We start from the raw sequence: 16,195 nt of genomic DNA on the forward strand, positions 1-16,195 counted from the left end.
GTGCCATGTAAGTGCTCCCAGGTGATCCCTAATGTCAGTCTGGGGAGCAACACTTGGAAAAGGATAAGAATTCTGGCTCCATCAGTGGGAACCTTAAAGAGGAAGAGACTCCAGCACTAAGGAGCGGAGGGGAGAGTTGTATCCAAGGCAGGACCTAAAACCCCCCAAGTCTGAGGTAGACCGTGGAGGCACCTGCCCTGAGCTCGCAGGCCATGATTCCCTTCTCCCAGTATCTCATTCTGTGCAGTATCTCCCATGTGCCATCTTAGGGTGACTGGGCGCTTTGGACAGACCCCCTTTGGGGATATTTCCTCACTGAGCAGGGGAATATAGAGGGACTGGGTCTGAGTTCCTGCGCTCCTTTGCCAAGCTGGTGCTCCAGGGGGAGCAGATGAGCAGGCAAAGCATGGTGTTGGCTGTGGGGGCGTGTGTCCCCATCTGTGTGCTCACACTGCTGCTGCTGCCGCAGAGGCAGGCGGCTGCGGAGGCTTTGTCTCAGGGTCTGCAGAAACGCCCTTGTGCAACACGGGCTCGCTGAAGCTGGGAAGGCCCCAGGAGCCCTGGCTACCCCAGGGCCCCTCATTGGAAAGCGGCTGGGCTGCTTTGGGAGTGAGGGCTCGGTGCAGCTGGCCTGATGCCAGGCCAGAGCATCTTGCTTCGTGCAGGAAATATTGAGCAATCAGAATCTTGAAAAGGACTGGAATCCTTCCAAGACTGCACTTTACATCTGCTCTGTACTATGGCTGAGGGAGACCTGTAGGGGAATCTTTAAGACCAGTATAAGGGGTTCAGAATGCACAGCATCCATATGATCTAGGTAATAAGGATGCAGATATCAGGTATCATCTTGCAACTCTCACTCGATGCCAAATTCCACTTGTCATCCTCCATACAGTTCTCTCAAAGGCTTCCCAGGCATTATGTCATTGAATCCTCACGTCAGCCCTGTGAAGGGAGGTAGGACACAGGTATTAAGATTTAGGCTTGGGTGACAAAGCTTTCAGAATACTGAGTACTCTTTGATTTAGGCCCCTGCTCTGACATTCTTTTTACTATGACCCTAGGCAGGGCCCCTGGTCGGAAAATTCTCCTTCCCTTATCTCAACATGTCTGAAATTTTACTCCCTTAAGCTTTATGCCTTTAAGGGGATGAGAAGGAAACACACATTATTAAGTACCTACTATATGACAGTGTGCTAAGTGCTTTACAAATATCTCATTTGAGGTTTACAACATTATGATATTTTATGACATAGAGTGATTTACCAAGATCATAGCTCTAAAAATTATCTGACACTAGATTCAAACTTGGGTTTCCTGACTTTGGGCCCAGAGCTCTGCCCACTGTACCACCTACCAGCTGTGAAAGTGTTGTATTGGAGTTGGAAGAGCTAGAGTCAATCCCCTTTCTCCTGGTTATTGTGTAATTCTGAACAAGTCACTTCACTCTGGATCTCAGCTTTCTAAAACGAAAAATGAGGGAGTTGGAAGATACATGTTAAGTCATAAATATCTCAAGCATGTGGATGTGAATGAAGAGCCTGACAATGGAGCTTGATAAAAGATGTGGGGAAGAACCTATGAAATCATTGGACCTTCTACAGGGTTAGCAGATGGAGAAAGGGCAACAGATACTCTCGGTGTTTTGTGCATAGACAGATTGGCAGCACAAATGATGGGCAGCTAAAGGATGCCATAGTGCACAGAGAGACAGCCCTAGAATCAGGAAGACTCATCTTCCCAAATTCAAATCCAGTGGTCTCAGACACTTACTAGTTATGTGGTCCTGGCTAAGTCATATAACCCTGTTTGCCTCACTTGTAATATGAGCTAGAGAAGGTAGTGGCAAACCATTCCAGTATCTTTGCCAAGAAAACCCCAAATGGGCCCGTGAAAAATGGACCACAATTGAAATCTCACAACAATAACTATTTACCAAAAGAATCAATCCTGTATTGATTGATCTTTGTGATTCATATATATATATATATATCATGTTGCCTCATTAGCATAGTGATAAGAACACTGGGGTTTGGAGGGGGAAGATCTGTGTTCAGATTCTTGGTAAATATCAAAAGGTTAAGTGGTTTAGTGAGTAAGTGCTGGATTGGGATCAGGAAGATTTGGATTCAGATATTATTGTCCAGTGGGCAAGTAACTTAAGCTCCCTAAGTTTCAAATTTGTAAAATATTTATTCTAGCTCACAAGGTGATTTTTTTTGAAAGTCTCAATCATAGTCCATGAGCCTCGAGAATGGAATTGTGTGTATATGTGGGAGTGGAGTCAGAGGGAGATAAGGATTAAAGCCTTTGTTATATTCTCAGGGGCAAATGATGATTCATGCTGACTCATGCCCATGATTTAAAAATCTTTGACTATGGATGGGTGTCCACATCTCTTAGAGAAGTAATTCTGGGACAATAAATACTTGCATTTATTTGTAAGGGATGTATATGGGCAACTCTCTCTAAGTGACACTTGGATCAAAATGGAAACATCCAATGTCCAATAATTTTGACTGAACATCTGGAATTTTGATTGAAATTTGGGGACTTCATCAGGCCAGCTGGCATCATGTGGTCCCAACTTATCTGTCTATGCATATATAAATATGTGTTGAGTATGTTTCTTGGGGGGTTCAGTGGATAAAGCTCCAGGCCTGAAGTCAAGAAAACTCATAGTTCTGAATACAAATCTGACCTCAGAACTTATTAGCTGAGTGACCCCAGGCAATCCCTTAACCCTGCTTGCCTTAGTTCCTCATCTGTAAAATTATTTGGAAAAGGAAATGGCAAACCACTCAGGAATCTTTGTCAAGAAAATCCCAAATGGGATCATGAAGAGTTGGACACTGCTTAAACAACTGAACAACAACAGCAAAACACATATAGAAATATTTCCTTGAATGTACAAAAGCATGTACTCACTCCTGTGAGGGAAAATAGATGCAAGTTGACTTTATAGCCAAAGAGGGCTATGGCCTTTTGTATAGATGTCTCAGATTTCTAGCAATCACTTTGACAATTTTCCTTCTCTCTACACTCTGTCTCCTCCTCTCTATCCTGAGGAGGAGATAGTTAAGTATGAATGGTGAAATATGAAAAAACGAGTCACCAGGAAGGTTATTAGTGATGGTCTTGCTTCCCCACATCCACCAGAGGGATCAGGAGTACAAGTACATCTATGTGGGGCCAGGATGAGGGCACTCTAGTGCCATCTTTTCTCAACTCCACATTACCATACTTCCAAGTACAATATGGCCCTTTGCATTGGATATTTTACAGATTCTAGGTATTCCAGGGCCTCTCCATGCCACAAATCTCTTTCAGAGGGAGCAAAAGAATGAAAGATATATGTTGTGGTTGTGATTGTTATTATTGTTGTTGTTTTAAGTCAGCAAATGGCTTTTCATCCATCTACCTGCCTCCTGTCACAGCACATCTATCTTAGTCCAGACCTCAGGCCTCTGTCTCTTTCTCCACATCAAAGTTCAGAGACTAATTGTTTAACCTGTGACATCTTTCTCTTCTCATGGATTATCTGATCTCTATTCTTTTCTTAACCACCAGTTTCTCCAGAGTCTTGGATTTCCCACCTGCCCCGGCCAATGATGGCACTAATCGGATTTCTGTTTTTATTAACAACTGCTTTACCATCCCAGGCCAAGACACCATCCATTTTGCTCTTTTGACTTTTTCCCCCCTTATCGCTCTCACCTTCATGGTGTCCGGGCCTATTAAATGGTGGCCAGTCCAATTTCTGGCACCCAATAAATCTAAATTTTCGAGCTTAGGAAGCAGGGATCACCCACTGGCACCCAGATAAATGAGTCTTCCAGGAGAAACTTAACACTAGTCATTACTCAGGGCTCTCCTGAAGCCCCATCTCGGAGTTTCCTGTCTGTGAAAGTTTTAATCTCCTTTTTCTCTCCAGTCCGCTTTTGGATAGGAGAGAGGGGGGTGGATTTTGTCAGAAAATAGCCCTGAATGCCCAAGGCCTTCAGTTTTCAGCTCAGTTCTTTCCAATTTATACAGATGAACAAGGCTCAAAGCAAACCACCCCTTCGAGCCAACCTCCCTCCCAATCCCAGCATCCAGCTCGGCTCCCATGTCATTCTGCTGCGGAGTCACACAAACATCTTTGAAATGAGACTTAATACCCAGCACACGCTCCAGCACGGTGGGCTTGCCAGGGCTGTAAGTGTGGAGCTGAACAAAGGACTCTCGGTGTACAGATCTCATTGTTTCCCAGCAGACCAACCAATGGGGGTTTTCTCCTTCCCAATTCAGTGTCGGGGGTCCCTTATTCTTATTGGGGTGCTGCTTGGACACCCAAGGTTTAGTTCTTTTAAAATCCCTATCTTCCATGCTGACTAAAATAAAAAAGCTAGAAAAATGAGGTGTGTGTGTATGAGTGTGTGATGGAGGGGCGGGGGGAAAACGAAGAGAAGACATCAGAAAACAAATTGGTTTCCTGAATATCTGGTGGGAAGGAGGAACTGAAAACCATGGCTGCCCTTTGGATTTCCCTGGGCTTCCTTTCCTAGGTAGGTAGAGCCCTTGGCACTGGGTTTCCCTCAGAGGGGTGTGACCTAGAATTGGTATCTCCCCTTGGGAAAAGTTCAGAACTATTTCTATTTACTTATTTATTATTTTGATTTGGGAAATTACTGCCTTTCAACATACCAGCCATCAGCCTCCATGCAATAAAAATTAATTACAATGAATTAAAACCTTGAAAAACCACCCCAAACAGTACAACTGCAGCATCAACAGCAGCCCTTTCCTTTTGCTTCCTTTGTGATTCCTATTTAAGAGAAGGGCAGGGAGTAGAGATAGTTCCAACGTGGAATGGCTGATCCTGGGGTCCCAGAATAAATATGGAAACTGGAAACCAGGGTTGCTCAGAAACCTTACTTATTCTTTCCTCTGATAGCTTATAGCTGATATATTATCTCTTCAATGTGTCCTCCAGCTCATTAACCACAATGAACATGTCTTACATGAGTTCTGAATCCTACAGTACCTAGCACGGTACTGGGGCCCTGTGTCTGGAATGCACATTCTCTTAGCCTTTGCTTCTAAAAAGCCCTGTTTTCCTTCAAGGCAGCTCAAATACTACTCCCTAGAAGAAAGGCTTTCCTTGTCTTCCAGGGATTTCCTTCCCCCTTGACTTTCCTTGTATTTATTTTTCATGGAATTATGTACTTATATTTGTATGTGTTTCTATTCTTGATAAAATATTAGTTCTTCAAGGGCAGGGGCAGTTTCTTTTTTGTCTTTGTAATATTGTCATCTGGGACAGTATCTGACATATTAGTTGTTGTTTTATTTTTATTCAGTTGTTTTCAATCATGTCCGATTTCTTCATGAATGGTTTGCCTTTTACTTCTCATCTTACTGATGAGGAAACAGAGTCAATCAGAATTAAGTGGACATAGCTTGTGTCTGAGGTTCATAAGTATCTCAGGTCCTGACTTTAGGGCTGGTGCTCTATCCACTGCATTATCTACCTGCTTCAGCTGAGATTATGTAAACTAAATTTATAGTAGGCCTAGGGAGCATTGTTTCATGATTTTTCTCCATTAACATCATATGTTCAGTAATAAATGCTTAGGAATAAAGATAGTCAATATTGGGAGTAATCAGAAGCTGGGATATGGCAGGGCAAGATCTGGGATCAAGAACCAAAAAGATTCAAGAGAAGTGGACACAGTTGGACTGTTTCACCAAGAGATAAAGATGGGAAAGAAAAGAGACTAGGGACAATTAGAGGATCTGTGCTTGAGGCTTGGTTCTGTCACTTGCTATTTGCATGACCTTGAGTAAATAATTTGAACTCCGTGGACCTCCATTTCCTCATCTATAAAATGGGGAAGCTGGACTGGATAATTGGACTGGTCTTTTCCAGCTTTATATCTATGACTTATCAAGAGACACAAGATTCTGTGCCTGCCCTTGAAGAAGTGGGGTGTGACAAAATCCATATTGTCAAGGTTGTAGAAGATAGCCCTATTCAAGTAGGGATTAGAATAGAAGTCCTCTGAAGTTCCTTCAAATGAGGATGTTTTGTGATTTTAAAAAGATTTCACAGACCAGTCCTTAAGATCTTGTTAAATCTCCCATTTTCCAGATGAAATAACAGAGGCCTGGAAACAAAAGGAGATATGACCAATGTCTTATAGTTAATTAAAGGCAGAGGCAGGACTATAACCCAAATCTTCTGACTTCTGATCCATTGTTCTTGCTACTTCATATACTGAGGAGTTCTACTTTCTGTTGGTCATCCATTAACTTTATATCATCTTCTCCAAAGGATGAACTTATGATATCGTTTCCTTATTCTTCCTCTGATCATAACTTAAAAAGCCCTTTTTAGTTATCCCTATGGGAGAAACTGTCACATTGAAGACTGTCTATTTGTCAAGAACATTGGCAGAAAGATGGGCCAGAGTTATAACAAGAGGGAATTAGAGGAGACCAAAAGAACTATTTTGTAGCAAGAATCATTTAAAATCTGTAGCAACATTAAAAAATGTTTTATTAATGCTTTTTGTTTTTTTTATTGACATTTTTCAGTATACTTCCTTCAACCCCCACATAGAACCTTTTATTATAAAATAAAACCAAACCAAACCAAACCACTAAAAGAAACCAATCAGTATAATAAATGTAAGTGACAGTATGCATAATATTTTGCACCAACAGAACACTACCACTCTACCAAGATGTGCATTTTGTCATCTGTCCTCTGTAACCAAGATAGATCAAAACATTTAATCTGTATTCAGCTGCTATTAGTGTTGTTTTTGTTTATGTTATTGCAGTCAGTCAAAAAGTATTTAAGTAGTCACCATATACCAGGAACTGGGTAAAATTCTGGGGATGCAAAGAAAGGCTTCTTATTAAATAATTTTTAGTTCTTATTCTTTACTTCATATCTGACTCCCTATTTTTCACCAAACTCCTCATTTTGTTGCTTTTTATGATGCAACAATTTATTGCATTTTAGTTGGGTGTTCAAGCCTAGACATTGCCTTAAGACTTTCTTCCTTGGTGAAGACAGTGATTACTCATGATTCCATTTCTGAGATGGGTTGGTGAGAGCCCAGAATGATGTAAGTCCTCTTTCATAGATGGAAACCAGAAGAACAATTCTTCTTTCCCAAGGTCTCACTAACTTAGTAATCCTGCCTCAAAATTATGCCATTTCCCAGGCTAGAGCCCAAGATTACATATGTGTGCCATAATTTATTCAGTCATTGATTGATGAGCATGCATTTTGATCCCAAATTTTTACTACCATAGATAGTGTCAATATAAATATGTTGGTCTCTCTAGGACTTTTCTTTCTGTCTTTATTTCCTTTACCTAGTAGTGGGGTTGTTTAGTAAAATTTATGAACAGTTTAGTGATTTTTCTCAAATAATTCCAAATTGTTTTGAAGTTTTTAGTTGAACCAGTTTGTAATTCTAGCAAAAGTGTATTCACTTTTTTCATTTCCTCCAACATTGATTATTTCTACCTTTTATCATCTTTATCTGGTTGGTGGGTACAAAGTAAAACCTCAGTTATAATTTGGAGCATTTTTAAAAATAGGAGTCATAATTATTTCTTTTTCACTTTTAAGTTTAATCTTCATTATTAGCCTATTTTCAAATCTAGACAATCAGGCCTTAATTTGCTTTCCTCTTTACTAGCATTGATTTTATTTCTGCAAAACCTTTTTTTTTAACTTAATGTAATAAAAATTATCCATTTTATATCTTGTAATGTTTTCTCTCTCTTGTTTATTCATGAATTATTCCTTTATACATTGATTGGACAGGTGAAATTTTCTATGCTCTGCTAATTTTCTGATATATCATTCTTTACGGCTAAATCATTTTTCTCTTTTTTGATTATATCTTTTAATTAGGTCTATTTTTGTTTTTGCTTTCTTTGAGGTAATGATTGCCTCCCCTGCCCCCCATCTTTTTTTTTTAACCTCAGTGGGAACATAATAGATTCTGCTCTACTGCCTTATTTTTAATCTATGTGTGTCTCTCAGTTTCAAGTGTCTTTCTTGTAAATATTTTTGGATTCTGATTTTTAATCCATTCTGCTAGCAGCTTTTATTTTGTGATTGAGTTCATTCCATTACTTACTGGTTATTTCCATCCATCCTATTTTTTCCCCTGTTTATTTTTCTCTCTTTCTCATTTTACCCTGTCCTTCCTCAAGAATCTATTTTACTTCTAACCACTATACCCTTCCTCCACCTTCCCTTCTATCAGTACCATACTCTCCTTTCACTATCCCTTTCTCCTTCTATTTCCCCATTGTGTAAGATAGATTTCTATACCCAAACAAATTTGTATTATTCTCTTTGAGTCCAGTTCTAATGTACAAATGTTGCTTGCAGCCTTCTACCTCCTTCCATTTTTCCTTCCACTGTAAAAAGCTCTTTCTTTTATGTCTATGACTGATTATGACTACACAATATTTGAATTATTTCTTTCTGGCTGCTTGCAATATTTTCTCCTTGACCTGGATGCTCTAGAATTTGTCTATAATATTCCTGGGAATTTTCATTTTGCGATTTCTTTCAGGAAGTCATCATTTCCATTTCTATTTTATCCTCTGATTCTAGGATAATAGGGTTGTTTTCCTTATAATTTCTTGAAAGTATGATGTCTAAGTTGTTTTTTCTCTTTTTTTTTTTTTTGAATCATGGCTTTCAGGTAATAAATAATTCTTAAATTATCTCCCCTAGATTTATTTTCAATGTAGTTTTTTTTTTCCAATGAAGTATTTCACATTTTGTTCTGTTTTAAAGTCTCATGGAGTCATTAGCTTCCACTTGCCCAAGTCTAATTTCTAAGGAATTATATTCTTCAGTGAACTTTTGTATCTTTTTTTCCACTTGGTCAGTTCTGCTTTTTACAGTGTTATTTTCTTCAATGTTTTTTGTGCCTCTTTTATCAAACTGTTGACTCTCTTTTCATAATTTTCTTGAAACACTTTCATTTCTTTTCCTACCTTTCCCTCTACCTCTCTAATTTGATTTTTTAAAAAAAAATTGTTTGAGTTCTTTCAGTATTTCTTGTTGGGAATGTGTCCAAGTCACATTTTCCTTTGAGGTTTTACTTATAATTGTAATTTTTTTTACATCATTCTCTTCTGAGTTTGTGTTTTGATCTTCTCTGCCACAACTTTTTATGATCAGTATATTTGCTCATTTTGCTAAACTATTGCTTATCTTTTTATTTTATATTAATGTTGGATTCTGGGTAGAGGGGATGCCATCTCAAACTTCAGGTTTTACATGCTGCTGTTTTCAGAACTATTTCTAGGGGTCTGCAAGTTTTTGGTGCTGCCAAAATAGTATGATCTAAGGAGAACTGTGGTCACTGCTCTCTTGAACTGTGATCTGGTCTTTACCTAGGAAGAGATCTTGTTCACATTAGCCATAATTGCTAGTCTTCCTCTTACCCCTGGAACTATGACCAGGTCTCTTATTTTTCTGTGGTCACAAGTACTAGTGCTCTTTACTGCCTTGAAGCTGAGAACAGGGTCCCAACTCTCTTTTGAGGAGCCACAAATGTTCTTCTATGCTCTGGGACCATGACTAGGGCTTCTCATCCCCTCTGGCCACAAGTGCAAGTGCTACTCTTTATCCTGGGACTGTAACCTGGAACTGCTGTGGGTAATGCAACAGCATCCTAAACCTGAGCCAATAAAGGGTCCCTTTTAATCTCCTTCTGCTCTATTGTTTGGTCCCCTTACCATCTGTGGGATGAGAGCACCTGAAGCTGCTGTTGCTGCTTTGCATTTCTGGCCCAACCACCAATATAGCAGAAGGAATCCTTGGAGGTGGCTACAGCAGCAGCAAATAAGCCTTTTATGACCTGATGGTGACCCCAGGGGAAAAAAAAAAAAAAGAATGCAAAAGTGCTTTCTACAAAGATCTCATTAAAGGATAATGTGACTGTCTATGGAAGCTCCACCACTTTTCTTTCATATTCTTTGATCCAGATGTGGAGAATAATCAAATTTCAGAGTCAACATTTCATCTCTGTAAATGTCTCATCTGTTCCCTCTTCACATCTACTTAACCATGAGTTTCTCAAGGAAGGGAGACAGGGAGGGTGAAGGCTCATCTCAGAAAAAGCAACAGACAATTACCTTCAGTTGAAAATAAACATAATAAAACTATAGAAGTTTAATTTTTGCAACTTGAGAGGGTTTTTTCCCCAGCTATTCACTTCTAATCACTCTCAGCTAATAAATGAATAGAATAGCTAATGTGATTAGACTAATTCACTATTCATCAAGAATATTAAATGAATAGAATATTTTGCATTTTACCAGTCACATGTCTGGAGTATTTACCTGATATTACAATCAGTCATGTGTTAGGTTCTCTCTCTTCTCCTGGGCTATAGCTCATGGATAATTACAGTGTTTAATTAGTCCCTCACAGCATTTACCTCTCTAAGATATATTGAAGATTTAGGTTCTCAGAAGAACAAACTGGAGGCTTTGGGAAAAAAAATGGTCTTTACTGTGTTTCCAGCGACCTAGTACTTCATATAGGCAGTAGAGAGTTAATTATAGCATTTCATTAGAAAAGGAGGGAAAAACTTAGAAAGAAGTGAAAATTCCTTTGTTTAACACATAGTAGATAGCCTAGCAGTAGATGATTGTAAGGTAGTTTTCCTTGTAAATATCATGCTCCTTCGATGGGTAATATTTTTCTTTTAAAAATTATTTTTTTGTTCTGAAGTTGACAAGCATCAACAAACATGAACATTTCCATATTAAAAAAGAACAGCGAAAAAAGATTACATATAAAATCCTAAATCATCCTTTTTTTTAAAAAAAAGTATATAAAATTAAGCATATTTGTTTCAAAGGTGTATTTGATTAAGGTGGTATTCTTGAGAACATCTTTGCTGGTCCTTGAATTTAGATTAAATCACAGAATTCTGGATGGGATATTTTTCGAGATCCAAGGTAATCAAGTTTTTATAGTTCCAAAACATCATTAACCTTTATTCTGATGGAGCTCAGCTTTATGTCTGTTATTTTCTACCTTAAAAGTAAAAAAAATGCAGATTCCCTCATTGGCCAGTGGACAAATAACTAATTGTTCTCTGGGAGACTCTCAATTTAGTAGAAAATTGGTGTATACTACACTTAGTTTTTTTTTGAGGACTACTTTGAGCCAGCATAGCTGGATAATTTTTGAAAATATTCTTTAAAAAATTTGAAAATATTTTGAAAAGTCCTCCATGAGCTCAAGCAAGGTGAAGTGCATTGTGAACATAGTAATAGCAAAGTTGTGGAATGATCAGCTGTGAAATTTTTCTACTCTCAGCATTATAATAATTCAAGACTATTCCGAAGGACTCATAATGAAAAATGCTATTCATTCCCTGAAAAAGAACTAATTGTATCTGAATACAGACTTAAATATATGTGTGTGTGTGTGTGTGTGTGTGTGTGTTTACTTTTTTTCAGAGTAAAGGGAGATCTATGTTATCTTTTGTAACACGACTTTTATGAAAATGTTTTGCACATCTTCACATAGGCCTTCTCAGTGGAGAAGGGTTGGGAAGAAAGGGGGAGAATCTAGAACTCAAAATTTTAAAAACATAGTAACTGGGGAAAATAAAAATATTAAAACAGAAAAAAGAGAAAATATTGTGAGAGAATTTTCTCTAAGTCCTAGAAATGTAAAAAATATTGGTTTGCATATAACTGGAGTGAATACAAATATTAAAAGAAAAGAGAGAAAATACTTGAGAGAATTTTTTTCTAAGTCCTATATATAATTTCTTATATGTATGTTGGATTCTAATTGTAGTATTCTGAAAAACTATAGCCAGATTCAAGTTATGGAACAGTATCTATACAAAACCTCTGACATGAATTTTAATCTCATTCATTCTCTTGTAGACCAAACCAGATTTGACTTATGAATCCATCATTTTGTAGTAAATCAATAAAATGGAAAAACAAGGCAAAGCATCCCCCCATATATACAAGGACACATTCTCCTTCAGATTCCTATGCCACATTTGGAAGAGAAAATATTCATAGTTTCTCCCCAATACTTTACACTTCTAGGATTTCTTGCTGCTTCCCTGCAGAACCAGTGATGCTATCCACTGAGATGCTTCTTCCACTAAGCTCTCACCCACTATCTACCATCTAAGGCTCTCTTCTGAATTGCTGGCAGGTTGTTTATCTGCTGACCTGCTACTGCCATCTGTTGTTTCTCTGCTGAATTAAAACCTCTAGGTAGCTTTCCCTCTCCCTTTCCCCTCTTTACTCAACCTCAGAAGTGTTCTTCAAGTCTTTGGTGAGTCAGCCCATAGCCTCAAGGCTATTTCAGCTCTTTTGTGAGTCATGTCCATAACATACACAGCCAGCACAATAAGAATCCCTCTGGTCAAATTTATCTTTTTCACTGTAATTTTAGTCTCAGTAGGGACTCTCCAGGTCTTCTGGATATTTTTTTTGGAGGTGGGGGTTAAAAGTGAGCAAATTCCTTTCAACTCTCATCATGTCCTTGCCTGCTACTGCCAAGGTGAATCAAATTACTGTGATACTTTATTTAGCAATACTAGGATTGTAGGGTGGAACTGGCAACTTTTTTTCATTAATTCCTACAGCTACACCCAAATTACTTATACATAGTTACTCATGCCTTTTTTTGGTCCAACCTTTATGTCTCCTGCTTGAAGTTAGATTCATTTTGGCTCAGTTTTCAGTGGAGGAAGAGAATATCTGGTCATCATTCTCTATCTCACTGTTTCTGCACTCACCAGGAGTGTGCTGGTACCTTATGGCCCTGAGTCTGGTGTCCCTTATCTGAGGAAGTTTCCTCAATCTTTCCCCATTCTGATGCCCAATTTCCTACACTATTCATTCTCTTTTATGAATGAAAAGACAGTTATTAAAATACTTTTAGTTTTTAAGCCTTCTATTCTCCATTTGTACTTTCACCACTGCAAATCCTAAGGAAGAAAGGAGGTTATTGAAATTTAAGAAACAAACAAAAAAAATTAGAAGTAATATTTTTCTGTTGAATATTATTTTCGATTTCATTTTCCTTTATTGTTATATTTCCCTATCCCTCTCCACATATTGTTATATAATCACTTCATTTTCTCTCAAATCTACATTAAAGTAAAAAAGGTAGGAAGAAAGGCAGAACAACATACCAATATGAACAATTTCAAATAATCCTTTAATATAAAATAAAAGGTCCATGTGTTCATTTCTGAAATTAAAAAGAAAGATCGTAAGTCTAGAAGACATCAAAGTTTCAGTAATAATAACTAAGTATACTGGAAATCAAATTATGTGTGCAGTGCTTTTCAGGATTTTTCATTTTTTTGACTTGAATATATTCTTTGCTCTCTAAGAAAGGATTTTTGATAAATGTTTCTCTAAGCATTTCTCATTTTTTCCCTTTGGACTGAGCTTCTGTTTTTGTCTTCCTTTGCGTACTTAGTTCTTAACACAGTGTCTGGCACACAATAAGTACTTAATTAATACTCATTGACTGCCTAAATTAATTCAGTGTTTCCTAGAATACTATTCCCTCCCCAGATCTGTTTTCAACTTGAACAGTGCTCCAAGAGAAAGTTCCTAAAACTAGAGCTACTATCCAGTGCCCTTATAAACAAATTTCTCTATCTCCTAGGGCATTTGGACCAAGTTGAACATTCCATATATATTTTTTAATAATGGTCTTTGCACAGAGAGGAGCTGGTGTGTCTGTTCTCTGTAGTCTCCAACTTTAAAAATTGCTTTAAGGGGAGTTAGTAATAAACTCAATTTCCTTAAAAAGTCCTATATATATTTTGACTTCATAAAGTTACCACTCAAAAATGGAGGGAGCTGTGGGAGGGAGAGAAGCAGGGACTGATTTACTGATTCCACTGATTTCATTAGCATGGAGAACTTCTTGTGTAGAAACTCTCTCTGCCATCCTGGGACAGCTCATCTGTAATTTATAGTCTTATAGAATTGCCACAGAACCTGAGAAATGAAGTGATATGCCTATTATCACACAGCTAGTTTCAGAGTCAAGACTTCAGTCACGTCTTGCAAATATGAAGACTAGCCTATTACTGCCCTAGACCACACTGTCAATTTAGTACTAATACCTATCACTTTCTATAAAAAGTATTTACTAGTAAAGTGTAAGTGAGCAAGCAAGTTTGAACTTTATAATGTTTCAGCAGATAGTCCTGAAATCAAGAAAACTTGAATTTAAATCTGTTCTCAGACACTTAGCATCTTTGTGACCCTGAGGACCCTGTTTGCCTTAGTTTCCTCATTTTTAAAATGCAATAAAAATAGCACCTCTGTCCCAGAATTGTTTTGAGGATCAAATAAGGCAGGTAGTAAGTAGTATCTAACATTTATATGAATCTTAGCTGTTATTATATTATACTGTATGGGATTGGGTGTCTATTGGATAGAGAAGTGACTATACTGGTCAAGAAGTAGTATCTGTCTTTCTCCATCTTCAGCTCCTTCTGTTTCTTCTGCATAGACTTATGCTATATAAGAGACCTTTATCTAGCCCCTGGCTCTTAATAGCTCTTTGGGCCCAGAGCATGAGACAGCTAAAGAGTGAGGTCTAAGGTAAGAAAGCACATCTGACTCCATCCCCTTTTTCCCTCCCCTCCCTGTCTTTGTCAACATAGGGTATAAACCTTATCTAACCCTGGAAGGAAGCATTCCCCCTCACCTACCCCTTCTAGTAATAATTAGCCTTCAAGTTGTCATTTTTTCCCACTGCAAACATCAGTCACTTAAACAAAAACCTCCTAAACTTCCAAAGTACCCAACACAATTAAATAATTCACCAAATGATCAAGGAAGCTAAAAGGAAGAAAGGGGGTGAGGGGTAGAGTGTGTATGACACCTCCCTTCTTCCCCTACTGGGTTCAAAGATTTTCTTTGCCCTTTCAGATTTACTGATGAGATGCTGGGAACAGCTGTGTTTTATCTCCAGCTCCTGTAGACAGGAAATGGGGTTTCTACCAATGAATCATTTTTTAACAAAATTCCACTATAAAAACAATTTTGATGTCCCATGGATTTCATCTTGAAGAGTCTATATTTGTACATTGTTGGAGGCTTGAGGCAGTTTAGATACCTGATTTGGGGGGGCAAAAAACTCTCTTATATGTAGAAAAAGCCAGTGGTGTTTAAAAAAAAAAAAAGATTCTCAGTAGACTATTTACATTGATCTAGTTCAATAGATGATTAGTGAGATATCTACTTTGTCCTGCCTATGTAGATGCAACTTATAGGTTTACCAGCTGCTTTTAAAAAAATCATTCCTAATCATGTTACTGCCCAGAATAAAGCCCATCAAGATTGCTACATGACATTTTGTAGATGGGAAAATGGAAGCACAGAAAGGTTAAATGGCTTCTTCTAGGTGACTACGTCAGATATCAAGTCCACATGTGAGTTCTTACTGCAAACTCAAAGCTCTTGTGAACATTAATGAAGAGTTATGGATAATAAGGGCGGCTAGGTGGTGCCAAAGTGCACAGAGAGCCTAACTCCACAGAATGGAACTAGAAAGATCTCTTTACGAGTTCAAATCCATCGTCAGACACAGCTGTGTGACCCTGGGCAAGTCATTAATCCAGTTTGTCTCAGTTGCCTCATCTGTAGAATGAGTTGGAGAAGGAAAAGACTCCAGTATCTTTACCAAGAAAATTCCAAATGGGGTCATGAAGAGTTTGATATGATTGAACTGACTCAACAGTAATAATAAATGCATGAGACATTTAAGACTCAAACATGACTCTCCATTAAGTCCTTAGCCTTTACGCGGCATTTACTCTAAGTCGCCGGGAAAAGGGAGTACATTTTAAAGAAAAATATTGGTTGTTGATGGTAATGGGAAGCAAATAACTGAAGTCATGGGTAGTTCAAGCTTCTATTAGCTATTAGTTACTAATGAGAGTTACCTCTCTTCCCACAGTTTCTAAGCCATAGCTGTTAACAAGGAGTCAAATGAACTGATTCTGGTTTCACTTCCTCTTTCTTTCCCTGCTTACTTTCTGGCAGAGATTCTGGTAGTGTTGGAACAATCTGTAGAGGAGGAGACCCAAGAGAATTATTGAATCACAAAGCCATTTCAGAGTTGGAAAGCAACTCAGCAGCCATC

The 16,195-nt window shown here is 38.2% G+C and overlaps 1 long non-coding RNA gene across 4 annotated transcripts in view; it reads left to right on the top strand.

Moving 5' to 3' along the window:
* The first annotated feature begins 4,164 nt into the window (after window positions 1-4,164).
* Window positions 4,165-16,195, top strand: part of LOC141562658 (uncharacterized) — a 155,508-nt gene continuing 143,477 nt past the window's right edge. For all 4 annotated transcript variants that reach the window (XR_012488219.1, XR_012488217.1, XR_012488218.1 and 1 more), the window contains exon 1: window positions 4,165-4,547. This is a non-coding gene — a long non-coding RNA (uncharacterized LOC141562658). The remainder of the gene's footprint in view (window positions 4,548-16,195) is intronic.

This window comes from Sminthopsis crassicaudata, chromosome 3 (genome assembly GCF_048593235.1).
Source record: "Sminthopsis crassicaudata isolate SCR6 chromosome 3, ASM4859323v1, whole genome shotgun sequence".
NCBI lineage: Eukaryota > Metazoa > Chordata > Mammalia > Dasyuromorphia > Dasyuridae > Sminthopsis > Sminthopsis crassicaudata.